Here is a 21,723-nt window from a genome sequence, read left to right as displayed (position 1 = left end):
GAGAGAGAAAGAAAGGAGAAAGAAAAAGAGAAAGAGAAAGAAAGGAGAGAGAGAAAGAGGAAGAGAAAGAAGAGAGGGAAAGAAAGTATAGAGCAAAGATTCAAAGATATCTTAGTCTTCTTCAAAGATTATTAGTGTGTCCTTCAATCAATAAGGTAAGGGGGAGTGAGGTTAAGCTTTTATATATTAATCTTGATAAGCTCATGTGTTTTATATTAATCTTTTATTTATTTTGACTCATATATTATTCTATTTACTTTCATTTAACTTATTTTCATTTATTATCCTCTTATATTTATTTTATTTCATCTCCAATTATACATTGATCCTGTTTATTTATTTATTTTATTTAATCTCCAAATATATATTGATCCTGTTTATTTATTTTATTTAATCTTTAGTTACGCACTGATCCTATTTATTTATTTTATTTTTTTTATTTATCTCCAGTTACGCACTGGTCCTATTTATTTATTTTATTTTATTTTTATCTCCAGTTAAGCACTGGTCCTATTTATTTATTTTATTTTTTATTTATCTCCAGTTACCCACTGGTCCTATTTATTTATTTTATTTTTTTATTTATCTCCAGTTACGCACTGGTCCTATTTATTTATTTTATTTTATTTTTATCTCCAGTTATGCACTGGTCCTATTTATTTATTTTATTTTTTATTTATCTCCAGTTACGCACTGGTCCTATTTATTTATTTTATTTTTATTTATCTCCAGTTACACACTGGTCCTATTTATTTATTTTATTTTATTTATCTTCAGTTACGCACTGATCCTATTTCTTTATTTATTTTATTTACCTCCAGTTACGCACTGGTCCTATTTATTTATTTTATTTTATCTCCAGTTATGCACTGGTCCCATTTATTTATTTCAATTAATATATCTCCAGTTACGCACTGGTCCCGTTTAATTTATATTTTTGTTATTTTATTTATTTATAATGTTATAATCCTTATCTAATTATTTATTTAAAGTTCTTGCTTTGATTCTTATTTTATCATTATCTTATGATTAAAAAAAATGTGACGTGAAAGTAAATATTATTTTATTCAGTGAGCTTGAATATAAGAAAATTACATGTACATTTTATTTTATTTTATGTTCTTTGTGTATAGTTTATACAATGACATGAATTGATAGTCATCACATTTAATGACCTTTGAAAATATCCAAGAGTATGTCGGTTAAGTAAGAGTTAAGTCTGGTTTCAATAAGTTGAGATTAAACCAGTGTCAAAGTGTTTGTATTTGGGAAGTCACAGTTTGGTACACTGCGGGATGAAAGGCAGGGACCATGGTGGGGTCTAAGGAAGTTTTACCAAGTAGGTGAATATCTGGATAGTTCAAAATAACGCCCTGGACTAGGATATTCATAGGCCAAACTTGGGACTATCCGATACTTGCTCGGCATCGCCAAGGTTAGGTAGTGAGTATATATCTCTTTTGTGAGCCGATGAATGGCTAATATTCTCGAGAAAGAAACAATTATGATTGTACCAATGTTTTATGAGAAATACTCAACTACCTAATCACTTCCCAAAGTAACTTTTGATGTTCAGATTGGATCATCAAAAGTGAAATATGGATCCATATGTCTGGTAAGACAAGATCAAGTTTTGTGGTTGTAGGTCCAAATCTAGGCCCCCGGTGTCTGCATTGTTTGTTGAGTTTATTAAGATTGATATTTAAGGCTTATAAAGACCTCACTCCTTTCATATTTTTCTTTCATATGTACCTGTTGCATGAGCAGAAGAGGAACCTGCTCAATGAGAGTTGTTCGGGATATTATTGGTGGATCCTCTGAAGATTGACTCATGGATAATTTCTATTAATATCTTTAGGAGATGTTAAAAATATAGAAAATCTTCTATTCTGATGTATGACTCTTAATATTTAACAAATATATATTTTTGTAATATTTCATGAACAATTACATAGATGCAAACTACATATATGAATATGAAGTTATGTTATTATTAATGTTCTCTCAAGGATAATCGTATGGAAAAAAAAATTGATTCCATATCTTTTTATCAAATAATAATTATTTAGTATAGTAGTCGGGGCGTCACAAACGGGCCCAACGACCCAGAAGGGCTCGACGTCCCGGACGGTCCCCACGACCCGGGCCCGTTCGTGTCGACGAGTCTGTCCAGGTCATAAGGCCTGTGTAGGTTGTCGGGCTCGTCCAGGTCTTTGGTTTTTGGCCCTGTGGGCTTCTTTGATGGGGATTTTTTTTCAGTGTGGGCTTTTTTAGCCCTCGCCCACATGGGCCAGGGCCAAGCCTTGTGGGCTGGGCCAAATTGACACCTCTATGGGTCGGCCTGACGACTCAGACGGGTCGTGCTTGACGACTTGTACGAACTAAGTCATGTTGGCCTTAATGACACAAGTTTTAAAAAATTCAATTTAAATTTCTTTTATAAAAAATGGATTCTGGATTTTGAACTTGATCCAAATATTTGGATTGGATTTAAATATTGATCCAAATATTTGGATCTGGATTTTAAAAAAATCCAAACTACTTTTGCTAAAAAAATAGATTTGGGTCGAAAATCTAATCTAATTATTTGGATCTAAAATGGATGTGGATTGGATCATTAAAAATCCAATCCATGCCCACCCCTATTATAAACTAAATAAAATATGCATGCAAACTTGAATAGAACCTATAAAATCTAAGAATCACGAAGAAACCAGCAAAGTCAGCAAATTATGTCGAACCAGTGCAATTGCTCATATGCAGACACAAGGCATTATTGATTTTTGTTGTAGAATGATGTAATAAATGAAGTGATGATGCAAAATAGTTTGTTTTAATCTCAATTAAGCACAGAAACTGGAACGAAATGAAATGATTGAGTATATACGAAAATCACAATTTGAAACCCTATACTACATAAAAAACGCATATTCTCAATTTCAAATACTATTTCATGATTTTATGTTTTCTAAATAAATTGATGACGCGAAATGCTTTGAAATGAGTTCAGTGAAGTGTATAAACTATGATGAAAGAAAACAAGCAAGTAGAATATCCAACTGAAAATCAACCTCATTGTGAACCAACAAAATTAATTACCTAATGTTCAATTTTTGGATTTTTGACTAAAACACGAAAGAGTAAAACATATTAACACACACTCATCTAACTAATCTAAAGTGTTTACAACTCACAACAAACGAAATTTACACAAGAAATTGAAAATTACTGGGAAACAAACTCAAGAAAACTTGAACTTGATTCTACCATAATTTTTCTTCCAATAACCAATTTTAACACTAAAACCTTGGTGTTTTTCTATCTTTTGGACACACTAGGTTATTGGCACGAATCCATAACCAAAAACTAGTAAGATATGGAAGAAAAACTTATCAATTCACAAATTTAAGAAGAACTTGATTAGGAAACTGAAAATACAACATGGAAACATATATTGGACACGAACAGAATTGATAATGAAAAAGGAGAAGAGAAATTAGACGATGAAAACTAGAAATAAACATGTATTGAAACATGATACCAAATGTAGACAACAATCATTGGAGTTCTTGAGCCTATCTCACTTAGGTGTTTCTGCCGAGACAAAAATTGGACAAAAAAATGAAGAGAAAATTATAAAAAAGTGTTTCTGAGTTTCTGCAAAATAAATAGTATTTAAGTAGTGTGTGATGTTTTTTGCTTCTATCCTAAGCTATATACAATGGTTCCACTCCCTAAAATAAACTAACAAGGTATGGTTAACTATTCTACTTCTATAACTAGAAAACCTACTTTAAATAACTAGTCTAGTAACTAAACATGGTAGAGTCAACCTTGATTAAGTACAACAACTCTCTCAAAAGCTCTCCAATCATTCCTTAAGCTTCCAACACATGCAAACAAGTCATGTTTAGGGTCTCTAACAGCCAAAACTTGATTCAGAGTTTTTACTTGAAGAGTCAACCTTTGGGTCAACTATGCATCTTTAGTCCTTTTAAGCTGTGGTTTAAAATATGCACTGTTGCTGGATTTTCTCTTGATCAATCACTAATCACCTTTAATTCACTGCATTAGATTTCTGGAACTGCAAAAAAGTTACACTGTACAAGTATATTAGTTCTCTTAAAAATACTAAACTAGGCTAAACTAACTAGACTAATTAACTAAACAAGAATAAAATGAGGTGCCTGATTTAGTCAACTTCTAGCCTTTTTTTCCAAGGTTCTCCAGCTCCTAGAAAGTGTATTTTGATGTCTCTTGAAGTTTTCCACGACTGGTACAAAGCTAGGAGTTGAATAAAAAAAAGTCAACTCAAAATCAACATTTTTGCCCAAAGCTAGTCACGCCCAACTTCAGCGGCTGGTTTTTGCATTTCTTTGCTCTTGGTCAACCTCAAACAACTCCATTTAGTTATCCTTGGTTGACTTTTGCTGCACCTATTCAAGTTACACAAATTAGTTATTCTAGACCAATGAAAAACACTAGTTAACTAGACTATTACAGACTAAAAACATAACACAACTATAACTCTATTTTAACTAGTCTACGCTAACTCTAATTTCTAACTGCTGATTTAAATTCGAAAAGTTAAAACCTAAAGAAAAACTTATTCTAAGTTTTAAACTCTGAAACTATGTTTAAGTAGTACTACTCTAGACTAGGATTCACTACCAATTCTATTCACTAATGCTAAACTAGATTACTAAATTACTAAGCTAAATTCCAATTTAATTCTAATTCTAAAACTGAATGTAAACTAATCAACTATAAAATATCCTGAAATTCTTCAACCCTAACTTATTCTAGACTAACTAACCAAAATTTAAGTACTAACACTAGTGCAGAATGGGGTTTTTAACTCGCCTTATAGGCCTCGGTTACTGCGGGACCGAAGCCTATAAGGAGGCGGTGGCATTTTTGAAATTTTTCTCAGCATTTTGTCTCGGGTCCCAAATCAACCGAAGCATATAACCAGTTTTATGCTTCGGTTCTCAAACAACCGAAGCCTATAACTCATCTGTGGCCCCCAGATTTAAAACACTGCCACTGACAGCGCACACTTTGGCCTCGGGTGACAAAGGATCGAGGCCTATAACTTCGATTTGGCCTCGGGTGGCGAAGAATCGAGGCCTATCATTCTTTCTGCCTCGGGTGTTTACAGAACCGAGGCCATATCCTTTATTTAGGTTCCCAAATCGCGCGAACCCTCACTGTTCATCATCTTCTCTCTCGCGAAGCGATCCCCCACCGTGCCCTCCGTCAGGCGCCCTCTCCATCGCCGATTGCGCCTCCATCCACGAAGTTTGGGTCGCCGGTCTTGCTCCGCCACCGAACAGCAGGCGAAAAGGAGGCAACCACCGTCCAGCCCTCGATGCGGCCTCCGTCGCGCCACTGTCGCTCCTCCATTGTGGCCTCCTGCACGCCACCGTCACGCTGCCTTTGGTTGCGCCCTCTTTCGCGCGTACGTCGCCCCCTTCGTCGCGCCCTCCGTCGCGCCCTCCGTCGTGCCTCCGTCGCCCCACTTCGCCACGGTCCCCCACAGCCACCACTTGGCGACAAACGTTGCACTGCTGCTCCGTGTGACTGCTCCAGCGAGTATCTTGCGCCTCGTTCGCCATTTTCAGCCACCGTTGCACCGCCAATTTTGTCCGGGGTAAATTCAAAACGCGTTATTTTTTCTTTCGTTTTGTATATTTTTTTATGATTTAGGTAATTGTTTTGCATTTTGATGAGATTTTTGGTTGATTTTTGCGTTTTTCTTTTGCTATTTTTACGGTCTCTTATTTATTTTATTACCTCTTATACCTTTTGAAGACCTCAGTATCATGGGTGTGCATCATCTTCCATTGTCATCCAATTTTCACGCTCCCAGGTTCTTAATTCTATTATTTTGTAAGATTTTGTTGTTTATTATGTATTAGTAATATGTTATATATATATATATATATATATATATATATATATATATATATGTGGTTTATTATTTACTTAAATATTTGTTTGATTTGTGAGTTAGCCTTAGTTTCCCGTTTGAGATTCAATACGAAAATTATGTATTGTCCCCGAGTTTTCATTTTGAAAAAACTACATTTTTTTTTAAATTAGATATAAGGGGATACAATACTAATAATTTAAATGTATTGAATCTTGAATTGTCCAATTGGACAGTTTAAGAAGATTAATCACTTTCTAGTAATTTATTAGTGCATATATATATTTTAAAATACAGATCTTAAAATTCATGAATATTTGTCAATTGTGTTTTGTATTGATCTTCGGGTGCATATTTGATTGTGGTTTATAATCACTTTCATTTCGTGTATCCTGAAGGTCAATGCGAAATGCTGGCAAAATTTCGTGAAATTTAAGATTTGTATTTTAAAAGTAATATGTACCAATAAAATAAAGAAAGTGAATCTTCTTAAATGGGATAGGGTCACACCTTCATTACGACGTGAGCATTGATTCAAAGATTACTGAAATTATTCACGCAATTTCAGTATGGATCGAGATTGGATTAATTTACCACGTATTAGCACTAAGTATGAGAATGGAGTAGAGGAATTTATAAAATTTGCGCAACGTTATGAGGGGAGAAGTGATGATGAGGTGAAGTTCAGATGTCCTTGTGTCAACTGTTTGAATGGAAGAAAATTGAATGCAACTCAAGTTAGGGAACATCTTATTTATGATGGTTTCCTTAGAAGTTATACAATATGAACATGGCACGGCGAATTAATACACATTCCAACTGTTTCTCGGACTGAATATCTTGCTAATTCCTCCATGAAAGAGCGACGAGAAGAGCGACGAGAAACTAAACTAAACTACTAAACTAAATGACAAAGATACTCCTAACAATGTGCTAAAACTACTTTATTAACATTCATTCTAAAATAAAAGAGAAATTATAAAAACTAAGAGAATCTATTGTAACACAAGCTAATTAACTAGAATAATTCTTAAGAAAGACACCATTAACTAGTAAAAACATCACAAAATATGTACTTAACAATAGATAGGTTGAGTGTGAGTAGGCAAAGCAAGCAATGTTAAACTAGTCTATCATTAGATGACTCTCTATATACGGATCTAGCATTAGACAACTAGAGTCAGCTCAAGAGTAAAACAAGTAAAGTCACTCGCTTTAGGTCTATAGTAGAAGAAGTCTTCAAAAAAATTATTTTTACTATTAATATTTTCCTATTAATTAATTAATTATAACATTATTTTTAAGAAAAAAAGCCTCAAAAAATATTTTTGTACTAATATACCTTTATTAAATTAATTATAAAATTATTTTTGAGATAAAAAAGGACTCAAAAAAATATTTTATAACTAATATAACTCTATTACATTAATTATAAGTTTATGTTTGAGAACAAAATTTAATTAAATTATTATTAGTGTATGTTAATTTTTATTGGTATTAAAAATAATAATTAATGAGCTAAAACAATTATTTAGTAAATTATAATTTTGTTTACGAAGAAGATAATGATTAGTTATTTTTATTCTCATATAATTATATTTTCTTTTATCTTTTTGTGACTTCTCTTGGCTCTCCTTACTTTCTTCTATTTTGAAAATCATTTTTTAAGGATTTGACATATTACATTCCTTCAATCTCATATTGTTCATGTGTACCAATTTTTCATCCGCATTTCTAAATAGTATTTTTTTTCTTTCTATTTTTGTTGCTGTAGTTTGTAGTCTGTTTTGGATTTGTACTAAATTAGAAATGTGTTTCTTTTGCTCAATTTTTTTTAGTATTTTTCGGTTTACAAGTTTTAAGATTCTTATGCATATATTTTGACGAGGAACTGAAATTTTTCTACAAAACTATTAATTAGATTAGGGGTTACTCTTTTGGTGGATAATAGATTAACTGAAGCATAATTCAAAGTTGGGTTTTCTTTAGAAAGATAATTCAAATTTAGGAAAAAAAAAAGACTTACTATCGAATTAATAAGAACCTAAGTTTTGTGGAAAAACGTACTAGACTCAAAATGAAACAATTTAATGAGAACATTTAGAATGAAATTGTAAAATCTCCTCAACAATCGTTTAGAATTAATTACTTTTTGTATATTGTAGATAAAGAAATTACCACATTTCATAATAGATTTGAACAATTTTAAATATGTGAAGATATTTTTTGTTTTTTATGTAGTGTTAAAAAATTAAAGTCACTAGATAGTACATTTTTGAAAGAAAAAATGCTTAAATCTTGAAAAATCTTTAAAACATGATAATTTGTTGAATAGTGATGAATTTGATTTATTTTCATAATTAAATATTTTAAAAAAAATTATAGGCATAGAAAATGATAAATCAATCAACATTCTTAATTATATCAAAAGATTATATTCTTTTGAAATGCATATATAATTTGAAAAATAGGTTAACAAATCTCGTGTCAACAATGTCTCAAGAGAAATCAAATGGTAAAATAGAAAATCTCATTTGTTAAGTTTATTTTAGGCCTCCTAGACTCTTGAAGTGCCCTATAGACAACTCTCACATTAAACAAGTGCTTGCTAGACAAGTGGAGCTTTAGACGTCCGAGGGCATCAGACGATGTGGTAAAAACCTATTCTTCATATTTGGCTTTCTGGTTCCACTTGTTCATCCAAAAGACTCTCAAAATTCAGAAGACGCAAAAAACCTCCACAACCCTCAAAAGCACCCCCCGCTGCAGCAAGCCAAGTCTGTGAAATCGCCAACCTAGTCCATGCCACTACCGAATTGAAGAAACAATGATCAACAACACAGTGAGGAGGAATCAACTACTATTTGTGCAGAAGAAAGCACATGTTCTCATCCGGTTGGTTCCCGGTTGTCAAAAGGTCTCGTTTCCGAATCTTCTAAAAGAGGCCACAGACTACATCTCTGCCTTGGAGATGTAACTGCGAACCATTGGCCCCCCTCGGTGCATGGTGAAAGTGTGCGAGTCTTCGGTTCACACCCTTCTCCATATCTTTATCATTGGAACATGGTTCAGAAGTTGTATTACTCGTTGGAGCGTGGTTTGATGTTTAACAAATGATGTGGGGAAGACGGTGTGGCCGTGGTTCCATTCACAAAAGTTTGCCACGCACGTGCAAAGGGCATAGAGTATGCGTGAAAGACGTTGAGAAAGGGGACCGGGAGGCGGAGATAATGCAACACATGTTGGGGCAATTTGGGGTTGCATCAGACATGCATGCCTGCAGTATCAAACAAAGAATGAAATGGAGTGAAAGAAAAGAAGTTATATAAACCGAAGCACACGTTCCGGAAGACAATATTTTTTTTTTTCAGATTAAGCAATTCGATCTGGTGAGACCCTCCAAATTATATATTCTGAAAAATATATTTATGTTACAGAATGTCTAATCTGAAACATCTCATCGGATCTAGAAGTGTATTCTAGATAGTTCAATTTACAATTAAAATCCCCAAATGCTACACACCTGTGAAGGAAGGTAAGGAGATCTGTGATCCAAGAAGGGAAGAAGGGGTTGTGAAATTAATATTTTAGGGTTTTTAATAAATTTAAAAAAAAATTAAAATGAGAAAATGATAATTTATTGAGGTAAGGAAAAAATGCCCTTCTAGAAAAGATCACATGACAATAATCTTATTCTTATTAACTTACTTTTAAGCACTAAACATTCATTGAACATTTCTTCCTACACCTCCATATTTTTTATATGGCACTTGCACAGGTATGTTGAAATAACTACTTTACCCTTAATGAAAAAAACATATTTTAAATTAATTCAATATTTTTAAATTCAAAATTATCTTTGAATTACACAATTTAAAACATATCTTTTTAAATATATTTCAGATTATTAATTGCAAATTGTATAATTCAAAATATATTTCTAAATCTGAAGATATATTTCAGGGATTACACAATCCGAATAAATTTAAGAAAATCATTCTAAATTCTTTTATTCTTCCCATTTCTATTATATCCTTCAACCTTGACTCTCCTTTTTCATTTGCATGCCTTTCACCTCCTCTCTCTTTTAATTGATTGCATCTTGCTCAGTGTGGTGCAGATATGTGAGATTCTTTTTTTCCGATCGGTTTGCGCATTTCAGTGAACGATGAATGGGAATTTGGGTTTTGAAAAAGGAGTAGAAGGATTTGTTCAGGAAAGGGCACTCGGTCGTGTATAGTGGAAGGGATCGTGAAAGAGGAATCGAAGGTGTTCACGAACAAGTAGGAGATTAGAGTGTTATTTACATTCTAGACGAATTATATTATCCGAAAGATAAATTTTATATTTAGGATGTCATAATTCGAAGTTTAATGTAACAAAAAGAAAGAATAGTTTAACCTTAGTTAATGACTCACTTAGGCCAAAATAAATTTATCCCTTGACTATGAGAATAATTTTTTTTTATAGAGTAATCAATTACAAATATTAAATTTTGTAGATAATACATAATAATAAAAAATTATCTTTCTTAAAGATAATCCAAAATATCTCCCAAAATAATAACAACCCCCACAAAATAACCACTTGAGAAATATTTCGTGAATCTTCCAAAAATCAGATCCCTTGAATATCGGATATCAACTATCTTGAAATCATATTTCTAATTTCTGCAAAAGCCTCAAATTTATACTGATCCCATTCTGCATATATCACCTCGTCCTTACACCGATCCCATTCTGCATATATCACTTTGTCATTACACCAATGCCATTATGAATTTCAGTCTTTCATACACAACTCTGGATTCTTAAATAATAGTTCCTTGGTACTTGGCCTGTTGCCGAGAATACTTTCCTTACAGTTCGACAAGATAATGAAGTGCATTTGCTAGAAAGGTACATAGCTCTCCAACTTCTGAGCATCCTCTTCTCAGGAACGAGAAACTCAAAAGTTGTCTCATCAATAACTGTCTTTCGTCATTTCCCACACTATCATCATTGCTTCTCAACTACTCCCTACCACGTGTAATTCATCAGACGATTTCTTTTCAAATCATGATCAGCGCAGCTTCTTTCCCTCTTTATCTCCTTAAACGTACAACCCTAAATAACTATTCACCTTCCCACTTCCCCACAATCTTTCTGCTTCCTTCATGTCTCTCCACTGTCTCCATTTCCTCTACAACACTTCCTTCCCCAGGTATTTTTTCTTTCCTCATTTCATTTGGATCTCTTTAATTTTTCTGTTTCATCATTATTGATATACCTCCCTTGATTGCCTTCTGTTGATTGTTTATGTTAATTGCCCTTTATTGATTGCCTTTGCCTCTACTGATTGTTTTAGCACTGTGACTACTATTTTCTCCCCCTGATTGTGCTTAACTTATTTTGGAAAAAACTCCTTGCCATCTGCAATACTCATTTCATTGTGTTCAATGACTACCTACTACGACTCCCTCTATTCTTAGGCTCCTCTCGCCTTGCGGAGGGAAATCTCCTCCATGACCACCTTAACTAGGATTAGGGCATTAAGACGCCATCAAACTTTACGTAAAAGTCTCGACAGGGATTTATCACAAGTAGATGTCTCCAAATCCATCGTTGACGGGCAGCTCGTCGAAGCTGAAGATTAAAGTTTTTTATTTAACTTTAGACTTTTTGCAACTCTATATTTCTTTTTGGCCTGTACCCCGTACATCTTTTAAGCTTTATTTATTATGACTCGTTTTTAATGTTTTGTAAATGTTCATTTACTTAAAACCAATTATTTATGCATTAATACTGACGTTATAACCTTATGATAATTCCCAAAAAATCCTACTTATTCAGTTAAAAACTTTCATCTCTATTACACCTCTGCACTTATTTTTCACATTATAGCGAGCTTGCTCTTTTTAACACTACTTATTTTTCACCATTTCTCTCGTTAAACTTCGATCTCTCACTACGTAACTACCTCTGCCTTATATACTTAATCATTATACTTGATTCCACACCGAGCTCTCATTCTTTAACACTATTATATCATATACTTAACCATTATGCTTAACTACTTTATACACTCACCCCTTATACTCGGTCATACACCGAGCTCTCAGTTCTTAACACTACTATAATATATACTTAACCATTATGATTCACTACTTTATACACCAACCCCTTATACTTGGTCACACACCGAGCTCTCAATTCTTAACACTACTATATTATATACTTAACCATTATGATTAACTACTTTATACACCTACCCCTTATACTCGGTCACACACCAAGCTCTCAATTCCTAACACTACTATTTAACCATTATGATTAACTACTTTATACACCTACCCCTTATAAGTCACATACTAAGCTCTCAGTTCTTAAATAATTGAGCCCACTAATCAATTGGAATAGAACACAAAGGCTTTTTTAAACATTAAGCAACTCGGCTTGGAATAGAACACAAAGGTTCTTTTAAACATCAAGCAACTCGGCTTGGAATAGAACACGAAGGCTCTTTTAATCATTATGCAACTTAGCTTGGAATAGAACACGAAGGCTCTTTTAAACATCAAGCAACTTGGCTTGGAATAGAACACGAAGGCTCTTTTAAACATCGAGCAACTCGACTTGGAATAGAACACGAAGGCTTTTTTAAGCATCAAGCAACTTGGCTTAAAATAGAACACAAATGCTCTTTTAAACATCAAGCAATTGGGCTTGGAATAGAACATGAAGGCTCTTTTAATCATCAAGCAACTCAGCCTGGAATAGAACACGAAGGCTCTTTTAAACATCAAGCAACTCAGCTTGGAATAGAACATAAAGGCTCTTTTAAACATCAAGCAACTCATGATTTTTATATATAAAAAGAAAAGTACAAATAACTTAAACAATGAAAAATAATGTCACCTTCTTAACTAAAATAAAAACGTAAATTTGTTGTGTTCCACGTTCGTGGTATCTCCTTACCATTCAATGTTTCCAACTTATATGCTCATTCTCCCAGCACTTCTTTAACACGGTAAAGTCCGGTCCATTTTGGTGCCAATTTGTTGTCTATCTGAATCAGCTAGGCCTTTCTTAACACTAGGTCCTCCACTTGAAAACTCCTGGGTACTACCTTGGTTTTATACCTTCTTTCCAATCTTCTCTTAATTGCTTCTCCCGAAATCCTGACTTCCTCTATGGTGTCAAGATTTACACAAAGTCCACTCTCAGAAGCTATAGCCACAAATGATCTTACTCTCCCAGTATTTTCAACAACTTCCACGGGTATCATGGCATTTGTACCGTATACCAAACTAAAAGGAGTTTCACGTGTAGATGACTAAGGTGTAGTATGATAGGCCCACAACACTCGGTGTATCTTATTTCGGCCATTCCTCTTTTGATGCTACCAATCTTCGTTTTACTCCTCTAAGTATCACCTTGTTGGCCACCTCTGCTTGACCATTTGTTTGAGGGTGTTCTATAGAGGAAAAAACCTGCTTGATCCCAATCGCATCACACAGTTGCCTTACCTGTGAACACGCAAATTGGGTCCAATTATCCAAAATAATGCACTGAGGAACTCTAAATCTACATATTATATTCTTCCAAATAAATTCTCTAACTCTGCTGCCAGAAATTACAGCTACGGGCTCAATTTCAATCCATTTTGTGAAATATTCAACAACAATAATCAAGAATTTATGTTGTCTCACCCCTCTAGAGAACATACCTAAAATATCTATTCCCCAAGTAAGAAATGGCCACGGTGTGTTAATAGAGTGTAACACTTCAGGTGGTGCCTTACTCCAGTCGGCATGTTTCTGACATTGCTCACACTTCCTTACATACTCCATACAATTATGCTTCATAGTTGGCCAGAAAAATCCACCACGTATAATTCTCAACATCAATGCCCTTCCACCAATATGACTCCCACATATACCTTCATGCAGTTCAGTCATAATCCGAGTAGCCTCCCCCATGTCCACACAAATTAATAAAGGACGAGAAAATGTATACCTAAACAAATTGCCATTAATAAGTGTATATCGACTCGAATTCTTCGATATTCTTCTTGCCTCCTCTACATCTCCAAGTAATTGATTATCTGCAAGATACCTCTTTATTGGTGTCATCCAGGATTCTTGAGTTGTTTAGATCTCCATAATTTGATGTTTTCCCCTATATCTACTCGAGGGGACATTAATGTTTCTCTTATTACTAACTTGTGCTGACCTGGCTTCATACAACTTGCTAATTTTGATAATAATTCTGCTCGGCAGTTTTGTTCTCTAGGTACATGTATGATGAGCATATCATATATAGATATATTCATGGATTAGTTTAGGACATTTTTATTCATTTTTGAATTATTGGACTCATTTCATCATGCATTATCTAGTCTCGAATTATACATTTGGATTGGTGCGTTGTTTGTGTAAACAGGTCTAAAAGGAGTACGTTAGACGCAAAACAGTATGTTTCACAAGTGCCTGGTGGAGTCTTCCACGACTTGTGGATGTGGCTTCAGAAGATGCAAGTTTCAAAACAGTTTGTTCCATAGGTGCCTGGTGGATTTTTCCACGACCTGTGGTTTTGTAAAGTGAATCGGAGGATACAAAATAGGGTGTTCCACAGGTGCCTGGTGGATTTTTCCACGACCTGTGGTTTTGACTTCAGAAGATCATGCGCAAAACAGAGTGTTCCATAGGTGACCTGTGGATTTTTTCACAACCTGTGGATTTTCTAGCGAGAAAATTAAAGATTACGTGGACTCAAAAAGATTTAAAAGAAAAAGAAAATATAAAGAGGAGAGATAGGGGGAAACGGTTAGAGGAGAGAGAAAGTGATCTCAGCAAAGAGGAATGTGAAGGAAAGATAAAAGGGGAGCGTTCACGGAAAAGAACCTTCTTCTTCCTCTCGTTTTTCATCTGTTTTGGCTACCATTTAGAGTTTTTATTTTCAGTATGTAGAACTAATTTCATTTTGTTGGAGGATTGATGTAAGACTTTGGATTATAGGTTCTACTCTTTACATTTGATGTTTTGTTAATGTTCTTCATCTCAGTGCTCTGTTTATGGTTTTATCGTTTATTTATGAGCAATTTCACAATTGGAAAATTGGGGATTGCTTGCGGTTATAAACAAGACAGGTTAGATTATGTCATAATTGGGAAATTGGGCGTATCTAATTAGTTTTCAATAGAGATTATTATTGATTTTTCATGATTTTATTGAATTTTTGTAAACTAGCCTAAGGAATTGGGGGTTCGAATTCAATAAATAGATTTTACCTACTAAGGGATTAGAGGTAAAACAGCTCTTAGTGAACTCAAGTGGATGATTACATTACTTGCATCAACTGAAAAGGAGTAGAATTTTATAGGAAAAGGTACAAAATCAATCCTCTAACGATTCTTCTCTTGATTAAAGTTTTTGTTATAGTTTTTGTGTTTGCAATTATATTGATTCACATTTGCTCAAAATTACGTAAATTAGGAATCTAGTATTCAACAAGTCAATCCCAGAGGACGATATTTTATTACTATGTTAACGATTGGTTCACTTGCCAAACGTTCATCAAGTTTTTGGCGTCGTTGCCGGGGATTGATTTTTCTGTTGATATTAGTGATTTAATTTGCTTGAGATTTGAGTTTTAATTTTTAGTTAGTTAAATTGTTTGAGTTTTCAGTTTGTTGTTTTTTTTTTGTTTTGATTATCTTGTTTGTTGTTAATTTGTTTTCACGTGATTTTTGTTGTTAGAATCTTGAGTCTTTAAGTGTTTATGCGAGGTACAGTTGCAGAAAAAATCTTACTTTTTGACCTAGAAATTGAACGTACTGCTAGACATAATAAGAGTATCGCAAGAAAGAAGAAGCAAGAAAGAAAAGCAAGGCCATCAATTGATAAGAAGGAGCACATTTCAACAATGGTTGAGGAACAACCTATGAGGAGGACTTTGCTTGACTACTCAATGCCAAATACAAATACTTACAAGGGGAGCATCGTGAGACCTCCTATTCAGGCCAACAATTTTGAAATCAAGCCGGCACTATTACAAGTCATCCAGCAAAATCAATTTGGAGGTGAAGGTTCAGAGGATCCTAATTCTCATCTGGAGAATTTTCTGGCCATTTGTGACACTTTGAAGATAAATGGAGTTTCAAATGATGCAATCCGCTTGAGGTTTTTTCCTTTCTCATTACGGGATAAAGCTAAAAGTTGGCTTCAGACACAACCTCAAGGTAATATTTGTACATGGGAAGATATGGCTACAAAATTTGTAACCAAATACTTTCCTCCATCTAAGTCAGCGAGAATGAGGAATGAAATTACTACTTTTGTGCAACAAGAAACTGAATCGTTGTACGAGGCTTGGGAAAGGTACAAGGAGCTATTGAGGAAATGTCCACATCATGCTTTACCAAATTGGTTGCAGGTCCAAATATTCTATAATGGTCTTGTACCATCTTTTAAAGCAATTCTGGATGTAGCAAGTGGAGGATCGTTTAATTTGAAAACACCCGAGGAAGCTTTGGAGACTTTGGAGTTAATGGCGAGTAATACAATGAATATGCAGTTTGACTGGCAAAATAGAAAAGCTGGAGTGTTGGAGGTTAATACCTTGGATGCTATCCCTACCCAAAACAAGTTGTTAACACAACAAATTACTGAGTTGACGCAGAAGTTGGGTAATATGCAAGCAAAAGCTATTAATACAACGTCTCTTTTATGTGATTTTTGTGGAGGAATGCATCAAAATGGTGAGTGTCAAGTAACTCAACAAGAGGTGCAGGTGAATGCAATGGGACAACAACAAAATCAGTTTGCTAATAATTTTTCAAATTGGAGGAGCCCACCAAATAAACCTTGGAGTGGTTCAAATCAACCCAATCAACCAAGGCCTCCTTATCAATATCAAGCACAATCTAGTAACCAAGGAAACAAGATGTCTATGTTGGAGAGTGCTGTGGAGAAATTAACTGTGCAAACCTCAACATTTGTGGAGCAAACTTCTAATTTTATGAATGAGACAAGGACTAATTTCAAGAATCAGGAAGCTTCAATCCGGAAGTTGGAGAATCAAATTGGTCAACTTTCACGTCAAATTTCAGAGAGGCCTCCTGGAACATTCCCTAGTGACACCGTTCCAAACCCAAAGGAGCAATGTAAGGCAATTCAATTGAGGAGTGGGAGGTTGGTTGAAAATGAGAAAAAGAGTGAGGTGAGTAGCGAGAAAAATGCACAAGGAGATGACATTGTAAAAGAGAGTGAGAAAAATGAGCAAAAAAATTGTGAGGAGAAGTGTGAGGAGAAGAGTGAGAGAGAAAAAAATGAAGAGAGTGAAAAAGGTAAAATGAGAGATTATGTTTCTACAATCCCATTTCCTCAAAGGTTGAAGAAGAAAGATCAAGAGAAACAATTTGCAAGATTTCTTGATGTCTTTAAGAAGCTCCATATTAATATCCCATTTGCAAAGGCATTGGAACAAATGCCAAGCTATGCAAAATTTATGAAGGATTTGTTGTCTAGGAAGAGGAAGCTGCAAGAAGATGAAACCATAATGCTCACAGAGGAGCGTAGTGCCATAATTCAACAAAAATTACCTCCCAAGTTGAAGGATCCAGGAAGCTTTGTGATTCCATGTGAGATTGGAAATATAATGGTGAGTAAGGCATTGTGTGATCTTGGAGCAAGCATTAATCTGATGCCTTTATCCATTTTTAAAAGGTTGGGTATTGGAGAAGTGAAGCCTACTATGATAACTCTCCAATTGGCGGACCGTTCAGTGACTTATCCATATGGAGTAGTGGTGGACGTCTTAGTAAAGGTGGATAAATTTATCTTTCCAGCTGATTTTGTGGTCCTTGACATGGAAGAAGATACTAAAGTTCCAATTATATTGGGAAGACCATTCTTAGCTACGGGGAAAGCATTGATAGATGTACAACAAGGCAAGTTGATGTTAAGAGTGGCCGATGATAAAGTCACATTTTCCATAAATGAAGCAATGAAACAAAAGGTGGAAAAGGAGGATTATTTTCGAGCTGAAACTATTGAGTCTCTGGTGTATAAAGAAATGGATAATCATGGGAGGAAGAGTCCATTAGAGCTCACTTTGTTATCAGGTATGCAAGCGGAGGAGTTACTGGCAGAAGTGAGTGATGAAAAGGTGGTTCAATGTGCACATCAATTAGAAGTTCTTAAGCCTTTATTCAGTTCTACCAAAAGAGTAGAAGATCTCAGCAGGAGTGAAGGTGGAGGAAACGAGACATCCAAGGTAGAATTAAAACCACTTCCTTCTCACCTTAAATACAGTTTCTTAGATGAGAAAAAGCTCAATCATGTCATTATAAGCAATGAACTCATTATTGTTGAGGAAGAAGAGCTTGTGAAGGTGTTGAGGAAGTACAAATCTGCTATAGGTTGGCAAATTGATGATTTACAAGGTATTAGTCCTACGATGTGCATGCACAAAATTTATTTGGAAGATAACTTCAAACCTATCCGACAACCACAAAGAAGGCTCAATCCCACAATGAAAGACGTGGTGAGGAAAGAAGTGATAAAGCTATTAGACGCGGACATTATTTATCCAATTTCGGATAGTGAGTGGGTGAGCCCGATTCATGTGGTGCCTAAGAAAGGTGAGATGACAGTTGTGAAAAATGAAAAGAATGAACTCATTCCCACAAGAAAGGTGACTGGGTGGCGCATGTGCATTGACTACAGAAGACTTAATCAAGCTACAAGGAAGGACCATTTTCCCCTCCCATTTATAGATCAAATGCTTGAGAAATTGGCTGGACATGAATACTATTGTTTTCTAGATGGTTATTCTGGTTACAACCAAATAGCCGTAGCCCCTGAAGATCAAGAGAAGACAGTGTTTACATGTCCTTATGGAGTCTTTGCATACAGGAGGATGCCCTTCGGTCTCTGCAATGCACCTGCAACATTTCAAAGGTGTATGTATTCCATTTTCTCTGATTTGATTGAAAATTGCATTGAAATCTTCATGGATGATTTTTCTGTATTTGGCTCTTCATTTGATTCTTGTCTATCTAATTTGACCTTGGTGTTGAAAAGATGTCAAGAAACTAATTTAGTGCTAAATTGGGAAAAATGTCAATTTATGGTAAAGGAGGGAATTGTTCTTGGTCATCAAATTTCTGCTAAAGGCATTGAGATTGATAAAGCAAAGGTAGAAATAATTGAACAATTACCTCCTCCATTGAATGTAAAAGGGGTAAGGAGTTTTTTAGGACATGCAGGTTTTTATAGGCGATTTATTAAAGATTTTTCTAAAATTGCAAAGCCTATGACAAACCTTCTTGAAAAAGAAGCCCCTTTTGTGTTTGATGATGCATGTTTGAAAGCATTCATAACTTTAAAGAAACAACTTGTCTCTGCTCCTATAATTACAGCACCTATCTGGTCTTTACCATTTGAACTTATGTGTGATGCTAGTGATTATGTTGTGGGTGATGTATTAGGACAGAGAAAAGACAAAGTGTTTCATGTTATTTATTACGCCAGTCGTGTATTGAATGAGGCTCAAAAGAATTATGCCACGACTGAGAAAGAATTGCTTGCTATAGTGTTTGCTTTTGATAAATTTAGATCCTATCTTGTGGGATCTAAAGTTATTGTTTACACTGATCATGCTGCTTTGAGGTATTTGTTTGCTAAACAGGATGCCAAGCTACGATTAATCCGTTGGATTCTTTTGTTATAAGAGTTTGACTCGGAAATTCGAGATAAGCAAGGGAAGCAGAATTTAATAGCTGACCACCTTTCAAGACTGAAAATTGGTGAGGATGATGCTCGAGAAATACAACCTATTTCAGAGGAGTTTCCAAATGAGCAGTTACTAGCCATTACTTCTTTTCCATGGTTTGCAGACTTTGCCAATTTCAAAGCGGCTGGTATAATTCCTCATGACTTGACTTTTCAGTAGAGAAAGAAATTCTTGCATGATGTTAAAAGTTATTTCTGAGATGATCCTCTGTTGTTTAGAAGATGTGGTGATGGTATCATTAGGCGATGTGTTCCTGAGAATGAGTTTGAGAGTATCCTGTGGCATTGTCATGGATCTGATTATGGGGGGCATTTTAGTGTTGCGAGAACAGCTTTTAAAGTTTTACAAAATGGCTTCTATTGGCCTACTCTCTTTAAAGATGCTCGTGGTTTTATTGAGAAATGTGACAGATGTCAAAGGGTAGGAAATATTTCAAAGAGAAATGAGATGCCTCTAAACAACATTTTGGAAGTGGAAATTTTTTATGTGTGGGGTATTGATTTTATGGGGCCATTTCCATCGTCTTTTTCAAACCAATATATTTTGGTTGCAGTGGATTATGTGTCAAAGTGGGTGGAGGCTGGGGCATTACCATCGAATGATGCTAAAGTGGTAATTTCTTTCATTAAGAAGCACATATTTTCTAGATTTAGGGTACCCAGAGCAATCATTAGTGATGGAGGGTCACATTTCCATGACAAGAAATTTGCAACAGTGTTGGGTAAATATGGTGTTAACCACAAGATCGCCACTCCTTATCATCCACAAACCAGTGGGCAAGTGGAAATTTCCAATCGAGAGTTGAAGAGAATTTTAGAGAAAGTTGTGAGCTCATCAAGGAAAGATTGGTCTAGGAAACTAGATGATGTACTTTGGGCTTACCGTACAGCTTTTAAAACTCCTATTGGAATGTCTCCATATCAACTGGTGTATGGGAAGTCATGTCATTTACCAATGGAATTAGAGCACAAAGCATTTTGGGCTATTAAATTCTTGAATTTCGATTTGAAGATTGCGGGTGAGAAGCGATTATTGCAATTGGATGAGTTGGATGAATTTAGACTTCAAGCCTATGAGAATGCTAGCATTTATAAGGAAAGGACAAAAAAATGGCATGATAAAAGAATTGCGCATAAAGAGCTTACACTAGGACAACATGAGTTATTATACAATACTAGGCTCAAATTGTTTCCTGGTAAATTAAAGTCAAGGTGGTCTGGTCCGTTTGTTGTGAAGCAAGTATTTCCCTTTGGTACAGTTGAAATTTCAGACCTCAATTCAAAAAGAAGTTTTAGAGTGAATGATCAAAGATTGAAGGTGTATGTGGGTGATGTTTTCAAAAAGAATGTAACCACTGTTGCATTAACATCACCACAATCAGATACTGAATGAGTCCTCCTTTTTATCTAAAAAAAACAAAAAAAAAAACCAAAAAAAAACGAGAAAAAAAAGGGACCAGAAGAGGATTACAACGGGTGCGAAAGAGGTAATTCCTTTTCACCCTCCAAAACCCTAAAGCTCCCCATTCACGTCAAAGCTCACTTTTACCCCTCCTCCGTCACGTCTCTGCCATCCACCAAGCCCCTCCGTCACTTGTACCCCTCTGCCGTCCACCGGCCACCGTTTCCCTCTCCAACAATGCGTCGCAGTTCTAGCCGCCTCCTTTCGATTAGGAAACCGCCCCACCCAGTTAAAGTCTTTGCGCCAGTCACTGTAAGTTCGTCTCCTTCTTCGTCATCGCAACCCATTCCAGAGGAACCTCAAGCCACTCAAGAAGAAGAATCTCGAGCCTCTCCAAAAGCTCCTGCCTCATCAGAACTTCGAGTATCTCCCGCCTCGCGAACCTCTCCCGTACCTAGACCTTCTCTTGCACCAACTTGTGCGACATCAGCGTATTCTCAGACGGTGGGAAGGTCTGTCGGCATAAGAAAATGTAGGCATTCTTCTTCATCTGCGGACAATGGCCATGGAATTTTTTTTCAAGATGAAGAACAAAAACTGAGGTATGCTTCT

General features: G+C 35.2%; 1 long non-coding RNA gene, 1 other non-coding gene and 1 pseudogene across 2 annotated transcripts; 1 reads left to right on the top strand and 2 right to left on the bottom strand.

Annotated features, from left to right (window-relative positions):
• Positions 1-3,609: 3,609 nt before the first annotated feature.
• LOC146882515 (uncharacterized) lies at positions 3,610-4,323 on the bottom strand. The gene is made up of 2 exons (XR_014984960.1): positions 4,188-4,323; positions 3,610-4,100 (listed from the first exon to the last, which is right to left on the bottom strand). It is a non-coding gene; the product is annotated as an uncharacterized LOC146882515 (long non-coding RNA).
• An 11,370-nt stretch (positions 4,324-15,693) lies between these two features.
• On the top strand, positions 15,694-21,102 carry LOC146882513 (uncharacterized; annotated as a pseudogene).
• Positions 16,225-16,331, bottom strand: LOC146882514 (small nucleolar RNA R71). Its single transcript, XR_014985670.1, has one exon. It is a non-coding gene; the product is annotated as a small nucleolar RNA R71 (small nucleolar RNA).
• Positions 21,103-21,723: the final 621 nt, after the last annotated feature.

The sequence above is a fragment of the Vigna unguiculata genome, chromosome 10 (genome assembly GCF_037176805.1).
Source record: "Vigna unguiculata cultivar grain cowpea cultivar isolate G323 ecotype 2 chromosome 10, ASM3717680v1, whole genome shotgun sequence".
NCBI lineage: Eukaryota > Viridiplantae > Streptophyta > Magnoliopsida > Fabales > Fabaceae > Vigna > Vigna unguiculata.
Note: the sequence above shows the minus strand (reverse complement) of the source record. Positions and strands in the feature narration are given on the sequence as shown.